Source organism: Canis lupus, chromosome 5 (assembly GCF_003254725.2).
Source record: "Canis lupus dingo isolate Sandy chromosome 5, ASM325472v2, whole genome shotgun sequence".
Classification (NCBI taxonomy): Eukaryota; Metazoa; Chordata; class Mammalia; order Carnivora; family Canidae; genus Canis; species Canis lupus.
The window spans coordinates 7,370,221-7,386,065 of NC_064247.1; the positions used below are offsets into that span (position 1 = coordinate 7,370,221).

At 47.1% G+C, this 15,845-nt stretch overlaps 1 long non-coding RNA gene across 10 annotated transcripts in view; it reads right to left on the reverse strand.

Annotated features, from left to right (window-relative positions):
* The window catches only part of LOC112656524 (uncharacterized), a 93,753-nt gene that overhangs the window by 47,497 nt on the left and 30,411 nt on the right, over positions 1-15,845 (reverse strand). For 5 of the 10 annotated variants that reach the window (XR_004816273.2, XR_007410597.1, XR_007410599.1 and 2 more), the window contains exons 2-3: positions 14,159-14,298; positions 4,012-4,263 (exon numbers count right to left, since the gene is read on the reverse strand). This is a non-coding gene — a long non-coding RNA (uncharacterized LOC112656524). Of the gene's footprint in view, positions 1-1,316; positions 4,264-14,158; positions 14,299-15,845 lie in introns of those variants that run through there. The other 5 variants (XR_007410598.1, XR_007410600.1, XR_007410595.1 and 2 more) reach the window with 2 other exon arrangements.

A 15,845-nucleotide genomic window follows, 5' to 3' on the forward strand; every position in this document is an offset into this window, starting at 1 on the left:
GATGCTTCAAAGGGGACCCAACCTGCCTAATCAGAAGTTCTGCTACATGGCCCCACGGCCCAGCACAGAGGTCTCACTCTACCCTGTTCCACCTTCTGCACTTGAAATCGGTCCAGCGGCCTCCTGGAAAACAGAGTGGGGAGAAAGAAGCAGCTCGGGGTGTTTTCATTCTCCGGGACAGATGCTGGGGCCCGGAAATGTGGGCTCTCACTGTCTGACCACACGTCCTCACTTAAGACATGACTTCACCAACCCAAAATAGCAGTAGCCAAGACACAAAACACATTGGGGTCGTGAGGTTCAGGCGCTAAGAGCCAAATGGAGAAATGAACACAAAAGTCAAAATAAATATTTCCCATCAGACATTCAAGGTGGGGATGGAGTCTTCTCAGGGGGCTGCCCCAGGGTGGGGTAACGCTCTGGACCTGGGGCCCTGACTTCTCATGAGGCAGCAGAGAAATTAGATAGAATTTTTTCTATTATACTGCTGTAGTCATTTTGCAAAAACATTCTGAATACGTCTGTTTCCCTGTGGGGTGGATTTGACGTTTGCATTTGGGATTTTTTGACCATCAGGACACAGGGTATCTAGAACCCCAAATTTCGTCCTATCCTCTAGGTCCAAAGGGATCCACTCTTCCCCGGTCCATAGACATTAACCCTGGGACAGTGAACCGAGGCCCGCCAGCTCCAATCTCTCTCATCTCACCTTTCAGACTAAATTCCTGTCTAGTAATTACTGCCTGTGATTCTGAGCGGTAATACATAGTTATCAGCGAGCGCTCATCACAGAGGTTAGCCGAGGGGCTCCCCACCGCGGCCGCAGAGAAGAGGCTTCATTATGTTTTTGCTGAGTTACTTTGCCCTGTGGCTGTTTCTAGAGTTATCTCCTCTCAGCATGACTGTCCTGCTATTCCCAGTCCTGATTAGGGACCATTTCCCCTTCCTCCCCACACCAGCCCCTCCAAGTAGGAGGAATCCACAAGAGCCCACTCTCCCCTAGAGGAGCAAACACGGAGGCCTGTGGCACATTTCTAGAGTGAGTCCTTCGCTCTTGATTTCTCCTCCCAGATTCACCAGCCTGTGGAGCCCGAGTCCTTATCCTTTCACTTATGAGCTGAATGAGCCTGAGACATATATTTCGTCACCTCGAGCCTCAACTTCCTCTTCTGTAAAATCGGAAGCGGTAATACCAGCCTATTCATAGCGCTTTGGGGAGGATTAAAAAAAATAGATAACAAGTAGAAAATAAAGAGGTTCTAGAGTAAAGTTTGATTTCTTAAAAGATTTTATTTATTTATTCATGAGAGAAGAGACATAGAGAGAGAGAAGCAGAGACACAGGCAGGGGGAGAAGCAGGCTCCCTGCAGGGAGCCCGATGCGGGACTCGATCCCCGGACCCCGAGATCGTGCCCTGAGCCAAAGGCAGATGCTTAACCACTGAGCCACCCAGGCATCCTACCAAAATTTGATTTAGTATAGCATCTCAAGTCTTGTTGTAGCTCAGAAAATGGCAGAAGTTGCTTTATTATTATTATTATTACTTTCTATTGTGGTTTTGTTATGACACTTGAAAGTCACCGGTTTTATTACATCTGAAGCAATATTCAACAAATCCGTCAGCTGCTCTTCTCAGGTTGGCTGCCCTCCTGGCTCCCTCAAGGGGGCCAGTCTTGCCCCCAGCAGCGCACCCTCACCTGGGGAGCGAGCACCTGAATCTCAGAGCCTCACCCACCACCCCCACTCAGACTCCTTTGGCATCTCTTAGAATGTACTACCAGGGGCATTATTTTAATTTCTCTCCTCGGCTTCTGTCTCTGTCCGCCTCTCACCAAACAGACCTCCAAGGACAGGAGACGATCGGTCAGGACCACACAGAATCCCCCAGGCCCTATTTTTCCAGCCTGAGCGATTCCCACACTAAAAGATACAGAAGTCTCTCCTGTCCCCGTGTTTAACTTTTTCAACAGCCCTGTGAGGGAGATGCTATCATGCCTCTCTTGGTAGAATTTTTATTTTATTTTTATCTTTTTACTGTGATTTCTAAAAGCTTGGTCTGGCTCAGCAACTTGTCCTGGGGTGCAGGTCACCACAGCAGCAGGTCAGATGAGATGAAGCGTGCGGAATGCCCAGCACGATGCTGACAGGTGCCATCTCGTAATCCCCTTTCCCTTCCCCTTGTCACCTCTCAGGTGGCAGCTCACTGTGGGGAAGCGGTCCTGCCAAAATCCTGCCTGCCTCATCTCCTGCCCTGCACCCCTCACGCCCCTTGCTGCAGCCACAGGGAGCGTGTCGCCTGTGTCCAAGTGATGCCCTTTTGCAGCTGCGCACACTTTGTTGGGGCAACCCCTTTCCCCTCTTGGCAACCTTCCCCACATGCCATTTTCTAACAACTCCTCTGATAAAAAACTCTCCCCATCGCCCTAGAAGGGCTGGTCATTACCTTCCTCTGCTCCAACAGCAACTGGCTACCTCCTATCTCTGATTACAAACTCTCTCTTTATTTGTCCCTCTCTCTTCTACTAGATGCAAAATCTCCAGTGCCGGAGTTTACGCCTTATTCATTTTTGTATTCCTGGCATCTAGCAGAAGGGCCACACGTAGTAGGCATTTACTACATATTTAAGGGAATCGAAGTCCTTGAACAAAACTGTGGACTCCCATTATTTACTGGTTCCCTGCTGCCTCCCTTGAACACGGACAAAGAAGACTGAACCGTCGGAGTGATAGCAATTGAGAACCTGGAAAGAAGCACGAGTAAAATTAAGGCCCTGCCTAGAGAGTTACCAATTCAGTGCATTGTCCCTCCATGAGCAGGAGGGATTTCAATTCTTCCCAGCTCCCAGAAAACCCTGGCCACCCCTCTGGAGCAAAAAAGAATGGAGTGTCACCCGGGCCAAGAGCACGCAGGGCAGCGTGCGCCATCCCCATTGGCCAAGTGAGCCCGAAGTCAGCAATACTGACTGGGCCCGCGCATGGAGAGGTGAGCTCTTCCAGGCCTGACACTGTGATCGAATATTATTGCAGGCACTTCCAGGAGGCACTTGGATGGTAGTCCTGGCCCAGGCTGTGTGCAGCTGCAGAGAGCTGTGTGAGTTCCGGGAGGGGGCACTGGCAGAAATGCACCCAATTGCCATTTTTCTTTTTGTCTTCTCTGTACATATTCTAGGACAGGGCCAGCCAGTCACCTGACTAGATGCTCGCAACTGCCCAGCAGCGTTGCCAAAGGCCAGACCAAGAAAAGAGGGACTCTTCTAAGGCCAGGCGGAGGGAGAGTGAGGAGAGTCCGCCCTATAAACAACACATCGTGGGTGTATGGACCTGACAAAACCGGGGCTGAGTCATCTAAACCGGTAGCCTGGGAGATGGCATCCCTGCGGACACGCCAGGAACTGAGTCACCCCTTCTGAATGAACTTGAACTTAGTGGGATCCTCATCTACAAAATCAGGAGAGTAGAACTGCATCATCATAGTGTAAGCAGAAACTCCAGATCAGTTGGTCCGAAACCCCTAATTTTGAGGCGACAAAAGCTCAGAGAGGTCAAACGATTCGCTTGGGATCACACAGCCAGTTTGTGACGGAGCTGGGAAGAGACCCCACATCTCCGCATGTCGCAAGTACCACGCTTCAGCCTTTCAGATTCTTCTAAGACAACCCTCCACACCCAGTGTACGGCGTCTCGCTGTGTTGAGCCTGGTGATGAGGAGTCAAGCAACAGCTCTAGGAGGCCAAGGGCTGCCGAGATCATACGTCTAAGGTTTGTGCCTGTGGATTTGTTTGTGGCTCGATGCTGCATTGAACATGAAAGTCAGGTAGTCTAAGGAAGTATAACAATCAGGTATTTCTTCCCTTGTTCATGGTCTCTAACCCCAAACTTGATGAGGTCCCTGGGGATTTTTTCTTTTTTTTCACTTTTCTTTCATTCTTGAACCCTTCACAATTTGATTTCCCATCAGCTCCTGCCCTGACTGTCCTGGTTTCACGCACCCGCATGCCCACCCACACTCACCAAACAGAAATAATTTTATCAAGTGGCCAGGCTGCAGATTGCCTCTAAACAGCTGGGCTCAGGAAAAGCTCTGGGGATGGGTTCGGATCAGGATCATCTTCCCTGACACGCTGTTTCTGGATTTGCATACACGTGGGCTGGATGTTTTAATTAGCACTGTCAGCTGGTCTGGTCACAGCTCCCCGCCAACAGCGTTGCTTCTTAGGTGAGTGGTCGAAAGCCCTCGTCTTGTGAGGTTGGATGCTCCGATTTCTAGAAAAAGGAAACAACCCCTGGGTGTCTGCATCTTATTTGTTCATTCATGTTCGACAATGTTTTATCAAGGCTCTCTTAAGTATCAGGCCTTGAGATGGAATGTGGGGATTCTAAGAGAATAAGACAAGACTCCCGCTCACAAAGAGAACACACCTAAGGGACATTAAATGGACATGTAATAGATGGATAACGGATGCTAAACGCGGATATTTGATGATACAGATGTGCACAGGGTATGAGGAGAGACCAGAAGACGAGCATTTAACCCGGCCTTGGGTTTGTGGTGGGAAGGAGGCCAGGGAGTGGTTTCCATTGCTGAGAATCTGGGAAGGCTTCCTGGAGGAGGAGATGTTCAAACAAGTCCCAGATGATACAGGGAAGTTACTGAGGCACAAGATGGGGTTGGCAAAGCCTTCTTGGCAGAGGAAGCAGCATGAACAAAGAGACGAAGAAGGACAGCAGCATAGGAGTGGGTAAGACACGCAGCAGCAGGTGGCTTCATTTTCAAGAAGGGGTTGTCAGCTGGAAATAGTATTTGGAGTGTTTGGGGCGGAGAAAAGGAAGGGGAAGAGGTGTAGGCAGAGGACACATAGTTGACATTTGTCTAGCAGCTCACAGTCCATTGCTTTACATGCACTGAGCAGCCTCATGAAGCTTACAGGGGGACACCAGTCCCATGTGAATCCCCCATGGTGCCCTCATTACCAGGCCAATGACCAGGCTGCTGGCCTCCACCGCTCTTCTCTCACCCCCCAGGATCTCGTTCATTCCTGCCCTCCTCATGGCTCTCTGGCTTTCCCTTTCGAGCTCCTCAGCAGCTAATCTGCTTCAGTGTCAGCCCCAAATTGTTCCTTCCCCGGGGATTTACCCGGCGCCCTCCATTCTCCCCATTCCCGGCATCACACATCTCCATGATTCCCAAACCCAAACAGCTCCTGCCTTTCTCCCGAGGTGTGCTCATGAACCCCCAGCTGCCCAAGCAGGCACCTCACCACATACGTCCACAGGCGAGCTCACCATCTTTCCACTAGAACTTTCTCTTCCAGCTGCAGTGTTGGTCTTTGGAGAACTAGATCCATTCTTACCCTTCCTTACCCCTGAAGCCTTCTTTTGCCCTCAAACCTCATCAATCTACAAACTGTCTTTTCTGAGTCAGGGTTGTCTCCTAGATCAACTCCTCTCCCTCTGCCCGCCCACCGGCTGCCCCATCACAAGAACTTCTTGTAAGGATGGCCACCACCCACACTTTCTCCCCCAGGCTCTTATTTTCTGATTTCACAGGAAAATCCATCTTCCTTCCCCCTAAAAGCTCTCATTTGGTCTCTTCTCCTGATTAAAGTTCTCCATTGTTCTGGGATAAAATCCAAACTTTAGGCCAGGCATGCATGACCCTTTACCATCTGCCCCTTATACCATTCTGTAGCCCACCACTCCCCTTTTTTAAAGATTTTATTTATTTATTTGAGAGAGAGAGAGAGAGAGAGAACACAGCCAGGGCAGAGGGAGAAACAGACTCCCTGATGAACAGGGAGCCTGACCTGGGGCTTGACCCCAGGACCCTGATATCATGACCTGAGCTGAAGGCAGACACTTAACTGACTGAGCCCCCCAGGCGCCCCTGCCATTCTCCAGCCTTACCATCTACGTCTCACCCAGAGACACGGCACTGGGCATGCGGTGCCCTTTCAATCTGTCACCTCGATCCAACTTGTCTTCTCTGCTGGAAATTCTTCCCCTGCCTCAGACTGAGGTGGAGGTTGTCTTATAAGAGCTCGTTGCAGCTTTTCAGGTTCCACGTGGTGGTGGCCTCTCTCTCTAATCTTAGGGATGGGATATTTGTCTTATTCACACCCGTATACTCAAAGCCTAGCACAGAAACTGTACATGGAAGTATTATGCGTGCACTCGCAGTGCACGAGCATGCATGTGTGTGCCTACACATACGCACACCGTACACACCAGTTAATTTGGATAAATCATTCCTCCTGTCAAGTTGTAGACATATAAGACCTTTTCAAATGTCACATCTTCTGTGAAGACTTCCTTATTCCATCAGGCATCCAGGTTTTTTTTTTTTTTTTTTTTTTTTTCAGGTCTGTATTATTTAACTTGTTACACTGCGTTATTATTACCTTTTTTTTTTTTTTAATTCATCTACCACCAGAGTTCCAAAGGGGTAGAGAACAGCCTCCCACACTGTCACTGGTTCAAGGTTGAGACTCAGACATTATCTGATGTTACAGGAAGGAACTCCAGGGTTTGGAGAAGTTGAGCATCTCATGAAAAGCCAAACATTAGTAAATCTGGGCCTAAAACTCTTGGCTCTGGGTTCATAGATTTTTTTTTCCTGAAATCCCAAACTAGCATCCCTTCCCTGATCCCATCATGCAGCGCCAGCTCTGCAAAGCCTCTCCACAAGGCATTACTCTTTTTCCTTCAGTGGCAGACTCTCCAATGGCACACAGGGCAGCCAGCCATCTGCAGCCTGGGGCACCTGCTAGTGACAGCCTTCAGAGTTGTGGGACAAGTTTTCCAAGTTCCTCTTAGGAAATGGTGAGCCTCCTAACAGATACACGGAGCCACAGCCTGGGCCTCTGATACTGAGTTGACTCCAGCTCCGCCCTTCACCAGCTTTGTGACTTTGAGCAGATCACACATTACACTTGTATTTCCCCAAGGACAGGAAGAAACATGACTACCCATCTCAATTGTGCAGAAGACAGGTAACAATATCAGTGATAGATACATTTTTCATATACCTTGTTATTGAATCTTGTTTATGCCTGATAGCAGGAGCCAAACAAATGCTCACCACGAGCGGCATCAAGCTATGCTTGGTCTGTACAACAATCTGTTCTCTTTTCAATAATTTTTTCTGAGCCCCGAATCCTCCTTAGCTCCCTAGGTTGGCCTCCTAGACCTTGACAGTGCATGGGAAGAAGAATTCAAATCCAAATAAAGGAAAGAGTTAGAATCTCCTCCGATACACTGTAGAACCACCATGGTCATGTTTTGCGTAGTTTTGCGATCCATATTGCGGTCATTTTTTGCAAGATGCCTTTGATAAACTCAGGGGGAAGAAAACATGCAGAGAAATCCCAGAGTAACGATGGGTAAAAGAAACCTACAGAAGAAGGTTCCTGGAGGGTTCAAGGCATTTCCCCAAATGGACCCATGTGCATTCCACGGTTATCATGCTTCTCTTAAAGAAAGGGCCAGTCCACTGCTGGTATTAGAAAACCAGCCAAATGGTGTAAGCGTCCAGGAACATGTTAGGTCTATTTCTTGGGATTCCCATCGGTTTAGTCCCCAACTTTTACATGCCTCATATTACAATACAAAAATTTCCAACCGATGTGCCAATCCTTGCAGGATGTGTGGAGGTAACTGTAGGCAGTTCCAAATCTGAGCGTGCATTAAGTGTCCTCTCTCACCTACAAAAGATTAGTGTGTTGCAAATGAATCACACTTTTTAAAATTTTCAAAGGTATTTTTTAACATTATAAATAAATGTATATCCACATAAGGCCATTTCTGAATTTATAAGAGCTGTTTGTCATTGTGCATTTCCCTACGAAATAAGTATTAAAAGGATTAATAATAACTTCAAATCTTATTGTGGAGGAATTGGCAAAGGGTGTGTTTTGCAAAAGGCTTGACATAAAAGGCAACGGCAGTGCCAGAAGTGTCTAGGAATCGCTCTTAGAAGTCAGAATCCAGGATCCAAGTGGACCTGGAAGGCAGCTTTCCCGAGCAACTCAGACATCTGTATGTTGCAGTGACCTTGAGAAAGATCTATCTGCTCCCGAAGATGGAGCTATTCGGGTCTCTCTGCCAACCTAATCCACCACGCAGCCCTGGCACGAGATGCAGGGAGAGCTAATCTTTCCTCCTTCCATCTGGGGGGCCCGGGGGGTAGCACAGCAGCAGCTGCCAGCCGAGGGCCAACAGGAACATGAGCGGGGAAAGGGCAACCCGGCACCACCCAGGCAGATGAGCATCTCTCCTCTGTTCCTCCCGGATCCCTCTCCAGCAAACCCCCTGACAAAGTAGCAGCAGAAAGTAAGTCGGCCAACACGTGGCCGGGAGAACACGGAGGTAAAGAGCAAGGTGACTAACCTCATCAAGCCATCACAAATTAAATACTGTCTGTGCAGGAGAGTTCACCTCCCAGCTTGCTCTGGGAACAGGAAGCTGAGATTTTCTGTGCTCCGACCAGATAAGAGGCTGCAAGCCAGCTAGCCAGCCTAGGAGGGAACCGAAGGGGGAACTACACACATAGCAGGTGTGTGTCAGGTTGGCGACTAATTACCAGCAGTACACATGGGTCACCCAGGCAGGTGGCTGCCTGCCACGTCAGGTGACACAGACCTGGACCCAGACAACCTGACTGAGGGCTCCCTTCTTCCCCACTGACCAGTGGTTCCAGAGGAGCAAGCCACTGGACGAGCCTTTGTTTCTGTGCCAGACAAAGGGTGCTATTAATACCTGCTCACCTTCCACAGGGGGCCCGGAGCCTTAATTAAGTGTGGTTTGTGAAGTGCTCTGAGGTTGCCGGATGAAAGCCGAGCGCTGAGTGCAAACTATTATTGTTAATTAATTATTGTCAGCAGAATTATTTACTCTGTGTTTTCTGGTCCAGGAGCCCTTGTTTACTGCTAAAAGAGTGCTTTTGTTGTAATATTTTCCATCCTCCTCTCTCACCCACATCTGCAGCCTATGATCCCTCCAGTTCTCCTCTTTTTTTCCCCCCTTCTCTTTTCTCCTCGCCCTGGCTGGGGAGCAAGGTACGTGGCTTCCCCCTTGCACCCTGGACATAAGCAGCCGTTCGTAATGAGAGGGTGAGAAATCCTTAGGGATATAAATGTAAACTGTAAACTCAAACATAAGAAGGGATCTAAGGCAAAATATGCATAGCCTCGGGGGGGAAACACAGAGTCCCTCTGGGAAAAAAATATGCAATTAATCCCAGACAGAATATAGAGCTGAAATATGGAGGTCTTTCTGCTAAGATGGTTTCTGCTGGTGCATGATTATGACCTCTGAGGGGCAATGATACGCATGATCAGAAGAAGGCATCGGAAATTCTCAGAGCAGTGAGCCTATCGGCAGGACCAGGAGGCCTCCTTTCTACAACTCCCTTCCCTCCGAACCCCAACGCCCCCCCACCACCCGCAAAAAAACCACGGCTGGCTCAACTTTAATTTCTATCTTCAATTAGTTAGGATAACAATCCTATAGAATTTCTAAAATAAAACGCGCCTCTGAGATTAAAAAGAGGGAGACCAGAGGCATGAGGGGGAACAAAGCAACCCGGATAGAACAATGCGTGTCTTCCCATCTTGGCTGCCACCTGGCGCTCGCCAAGCTGGCCTCTGAATCAAGGGCATTGTGGATGCAAGACAAGAGAATCCCCAGTGAACTGTAGCTTTTATGAATAAATTGTACTTGCCAAAATTGGTCGGTTGTTTGTGGACATTGATTTATTTTCTCTGATTCTTTCTGATTGTTATATTTTGGCTGGTGCTTACTGATGTGAAAAAGCCATCTCGTATTGCTGATAAATCTAGAGATAATGGCAGAGGTCAAAAAAGTGGTAAGGAGGGAAAAGAAGGTGTGCTTGCCATAGGACGGTGAAACTTTCTTACGTACAGAGCAGGTCTCTTAAAGAGCAACTCTCTAATGGCCATTTAGGTGCCACTGCACCTTATTTCTTAATTGTGTAATTGGTCAAGTCACTGGATTTTTTTTTTCTTTTTTTTTCCCTTTTGGGGTTAGGGATGGAATAGAGGGCAGAGTGGGAGGGCTTTGTTTTATCTGAGCGTCCAAACATTTTGTTGCATGTATTTGTTACTCCTTCTCCTCTCCTTCCTCTTCGAGAGAGAGAGAGAGAGAGAGAGAGAGAGAGAGAGGGGGACTGGTGGGGAAGGGCAGAGAAAGAAGGAGAGAGCAGGCTTTCAGCATAGTAACAGCACCATTGGAGACGGGGACGTTTTCCCTTGTTCTCCTTTGAGTGTGCACACCTAACATTTTCAAGGTCATGCGGATATGCACGTTCCCTGCCTTCAAGGTGAGCCCGAAGCTCTCTGATTCCCTGGGTCTGAGCGCTCTCTACACTGGAGTCCTAGTGCCAAGCTTGCATCTGGTGGGCTTTCTAAAAAAAGAGCATTGAACTCAGTTAAACTTCCAGGTGGGATGGTTGGGCCCTGAAGGAGGGAAATCTGGGGAGGAGGAGCAGGGAGGGAGTGGGTGGCAAGACGCCGCTGACCCACTCTGTTTCCACCTTTGTATCACAGCTCTTCAAACCTTACACTTAAAAATAGGTCGACGGGGATTTGGGATAAAGTGGGATAAGCTTTACTTAATTATCCCAATGTGCAGAATGCCTGCTTTTAAATCCTGCGTTGGATTTCATCACAGAAGCTCAGAAGATCGCCCAACATCCAAACGCATTTGAAAATTGACCAGGGGGGCACTCTACCCAAGGAGAGAGCTTGTTCAGTAATAGTGTCACAAACGTAACAATCGCACAGAGACAGGAGCCTCCAATGGCTCATCTGTGTGCTGGCTCCTGGTGTCATTCAAAGGAGCAGCGCAGCAGACGGGATTAAGGAGTGAGGCCCGGCTCTGATCATTTTTCCACATCCTCCCTGTCAGGCTGGGTCTCCTCAGCAGAACAAACCTCAAGTTCAATCCAACAGAGACACACAGAAAAAGACAAGGAACGTCTACAATCAATAGGTGGAGAGATATTAATAATGGAGACGTGGAGGATGAGGGAGGGGAGATCCTTTAAACTTTGCTTTTTAGACCCCCGTTGTAGTTTCAGTTATCTTTACTTTTCAGTAATCTTGCAGGGATGCGGGTGGTGCTGCGGTTTCTTCGTTGCAAAGAAGAACACAAGCCCTCTGGAGGTAAACTGTCACTAAAAACACGACTTTATTCCCCTCTGTCTAACAGCAAGTTGGTTTATTTTGAGAACACGGAAAACGGTTTGGATTACCCTCCCCTGATCGCTTTTTAAAATCATCTTGCCTTTTCCCGTGCAGCCACTAGGCAGCTTTTTAACCATCCTGGAGCCCTTTCCCAAAACGTGGACCAAATGGAGACAATAAAGCTTTTTGCAGCAAAAAAATAAATAAATAAAATAAAATAAAATAAAATAAAATAAAATAAAATAAAATAAAATAAAATAAAATCATCTTTCCACGCCCTTAGTGGAGCAGACGGATCCAGAACATAGCTTCCCACAAACTCTTTCAGGACCACAGATCCATCCTACGCCCTCCTCTCACGAAGGCATCGCCCGTGGGAGGGCTGGTGCTAAAACTCTACCATTAGATCCCACATTAAAGGGTTAGCTTTATATTTAAAATTTTTTTGTCATTTTGCTGTCACCTCGCTAAATGTCCAAAATCACATGATTGCACAGGGCAAGAATTACATCCATTTCGGTTTTTCATTGTCGGAAACCTCAAATACTATCATTTTGCAAAGAGCTGCAATATGGCTGATGTTCAATAAATGGTGATCCAAGATGCCCTTATTGAGTACCGAATATGCATGAGGCATGGCAATGTCTGCAAAACCTCAAGAGTCCTTCCCCTCGGGCAGTTTTCAAGCTAACAGACGGAGAGCCATAAGCAGAAGACACTTGAATACGTATTACTGAGGTAGAATAAAATGGGCACAAATAGTACACTGCAAAGATACAGAACAAGAAGGGATCTGCCTGAGATGACCAGGTGAGAGGCCTCACAGAGAAGGCGACACATGAATCAGGTTTCTTAGAAAATTAGGATTTGGGTAGAAAAGGGCAGGAAAGGAGCTTGAGGCTGAGAAGCTGGATGAGCCCCAGCTCGGATCAAAGCGATGGTGAGGCCCAACCATGCTGGCATATTAACCTCTGCCTCCACAAGGGTGCCGGACCAATGTGGTGAGATCAAATTCAAGTTTCCTTGCAGAATTACTTCACTTGCCTGCTTCTAGAATTAAGGAATGTTCTTCAATACCCAGGAATCAGATGAACCAGGTGGCTTGCAAAAATCACCTTCTCCCCGAAGGGCAGAGTCCACAAAGCGACCATGGGGTTCTGACTCCCAAATGTCAGACAGATGAGGGAGGGTCCTCGGTTTCCCAGATGTCACTACTGTGAAATTTCCACCCCGACCCCCCATGCCCACACCGACAGGTCGTGTGAGAGGCCTCACACACTGACGGATGCAGAGCTTTCTGCCAGACTTTAGAACAAGACTTTCACCTCGGAGGTGAGAACGGATATGAGAAATTTCAGCCCAAAGAGTGATTTTTTTTTCCCTCCAGGCTGTCATGAGCACCTGAAAACAGGGGTTTATAATGGAAGTGACATTGCAACTGTGACTACCTGTCCTCAAGTAGAAGCACTGTAATAAGAAGCAGCATTTAAATGGTGCTCGGAAGGATGGACAGGATAGGTACTCATCTTTTCTAGATCATCACCACTCCTAATCTCTTCCATTTCCAGCTAAAAAGACATACAGGTTTCACAGGGGGGAAAAAATAAAAAATAAAACAAACTTAGTGCAAAAACAGGAAGTTTGGTAACCGGAGAAAAATCAATTATGAAGGATTCTGGTCTCTGACTTGAGGCAGTTGTCACAAGGAAGCTGTGATAACCGCAGGGCTCTGGGAGAGTTCACCAGAGTTCAATTCCCTCCCGGCCTGCCCAGAGCCTCTCTGGGCAATTCCCAGGTATCGTCCCAGAGCCCGTTACCTTAGCATTCCATTCGCGTGTAGAATCAAGGTGATGGGATTGGGCTCCATTAGCATAGCATACACTGCTGCTCTTTGCAAAGAAGCCATAACCAATATGAACACAAAAGGAGGTGCTTTCATCAACAGTTATATAAACTAGTCCGTCGATCTGCTTCCACATGCTGAGCTCATACGGAGCATCATCAGATTATTAAAAATGTCCCAAGACACAGAAGGGAGAAGTTGAAATTCACATGAGACATCAGGTTAAAAGAAAGAAAGAAAAAGAAAGAAAGAGAAGAAAAAAAGAAAAGAAAGAAAAGAAAAGAAAAGAAAAGAAAAGAAAAGAAAAGAAAAGAAAAGAAAAAAAAGAAAAGAGAAACCAACCTAGCATAAAATAAAAATCGCCCACTCCTCATCAGAAAGCCACATGGGTGCACGCACATACATCATGTATATATGGTCTGAAGCTATAAGCAAGTTTTTATGCGCCTCTGCCTATATAAATATCCTTTTGATACAACAGAACACTGCATCACAAGCTGTGAGTCTCTCTTTCCCTCCCGTGAATTGGGGGCAATCTAGCTGATTTAGCTTGACTTTCATTCTGTTAGTAGTTTTAACCCTCTTGGACCGGTTTGCTGGTTTAACAACAAAAACCCTTCCTCCACATTTAACTTAAGACAGAATGGATCAAGGTGTGTTTGATGCCCACCCCCCGGGCGGGGAAAGGCAAACTGGTGTGGGGAAGCCTGTGTACTTGAACGCTGAGATATCCGGTAAAAAAACAAACAAACAAACAAAAAAAAAAAAAATCCCCACAGATTTTCCCAAACCGATTTCCCCATAGTATTTAATATTAAATATTCCCCCTGCTGACCTTAATTATTTTCCTAACACGACGACTATCTGTAGGAACACACTGGCCGATTCTGACACAAAGTCAGTGTGCATCCTATATAAAGTATGAGATAGATTAGAGGCCACGGTCACCAGGATGGGCTGAGGGTCGAGGAGGCCATATCCACGTCCCAGGCTCGTGTTTCTAGGTGGAAGTTCTTGCACAAGAGAGACGCATCTGGCCCCTACTCTCCCCTCACTGGATCTGCTCTCTTTCATACTCCTACTGGGGGTGAAGACTGGAGGGAAGGGGAATTACCTCTGTCTAGTTCTATGCAGAAAGTTTCAGCAATTGTCCTTGGCAATAAGTCTAAAGTTACAGCCTCCAAACTGTTCCATCTCCAAACACGAAGTCTTGGAACTTCATCTCCGACTTCTGTATCGATTGTTCAAATGGTCCTGAAGTTGGGAGAATGGAAAGGTACTTTATTGACTCTCCCTAAATTTAACTAGTAACAAAAGGGCTTTTCCACCCACTATGCTCAGTAAATTGATACTACAGAACTGAGCTCACGTCACTGGTGCACCATTCACATGGTTTCTTTTCCAGTCCACGGAATACTGTCAAGACCAGCACAGTGGCCTGTTAATTCTTAAAGTGAATTATTTGACTTAAAGCCCTTTAAACACTTTCAAATGCACCTGTGAAGAGTACATATTAAGTTGCACAGACATCCTTGCCGTGAATGAGCTGATCAGATCCCATCTTAGAAGCAGGTCTAGGGCACGAGGAGAAAGCCACGAAGCCCTAAGCAGAGGTTTGGATGGTGGGATTCTGGGGGGACTGGCATCGATAACGCTCCTCAGCAAGGGGACAGAGACAAGAGCACTCAAAAGAGGTCGTTGACCCAGGCAAGCCACAAGCCAACGCCCATTCCTGATCACGTGCCTGTGAATGCTCCGGAGAGAATCCATCACTACTTCTTAACTAGATGCCTGGGGTGCCTACTGTAGGGATGATGGCTCAGCAAGTTCATCTCTACATTCAAAAGTAGCATTAAGTCCATGCTTTGCAAATAATTACTGACCATCTACTACATGTACCACACACTGTTTACTGCTTTATGTGCATTCGCTCATCTCATCCTCACATTGAATTAAATAATATCTATGACCTAGGTATGATTATTACTATTATGCCCAGTCCACAGGTGAGGAGACCAAGGCCTGGAGAGTTTAAGCAACCTATTCAAGGCCTACACTTAGTCTGCGAAGAGGAACGTTTGCCCCCAGGAAACATTTGGCAATGTCCTGAGACATTTTTTCTTGTGACTGGGTGAAGGAGGGTATCACAGGGGGGGAGGGCACTCCTGGCATCCAAGGGTGAGCACAGGGTTGCTCAAAATCCTCTAATGCACAGACAGCCTTCTTTCCCCAAACAGAATCATTCGTCCCAAGGTACCAACAGTGCTCAAGTTTTGAAGCCCTCCACTAATATGTTATTCTAGAAACCTCAGATATTTGTAAAGCACTTCAAAATTTACAAAAGGCTTTTGACCATGTTTTCTCATTTGATCTTACAACATTTCTCTGCAGTAAGGAGAACACATTGCGCCGTGTTTGTTCTGCAGACACAGAATGACTCTCAAGTGGTGGCGACTTGCGTGAGGTGGTGCAGATGGGATGCCAACACAACAACCCATGGATCCTAACATCCAGCCCATGGCATCTGGTGAGGAGCCAGGCTGTCAGACACATTACATGTGATAAGGCTGCCTCTTCCCAGGACAGTTTATGTCGTTACAAACTCTTCCGATAGCCTATGAAAATCACAGGGACCAAAGGTTTATTTCCCTCTCATTGCTGTGATAGATAATTTGAAGTTTGTGAAGCACATCTTACGGAAATAAAAGACCTACAATTTATCAATGACTACAGCCTGAGCAGTAAAGCACACACCATTTCCTACTTCCTTTCTTCTTTTGGGAGTGCTCAGTACCGGCAGG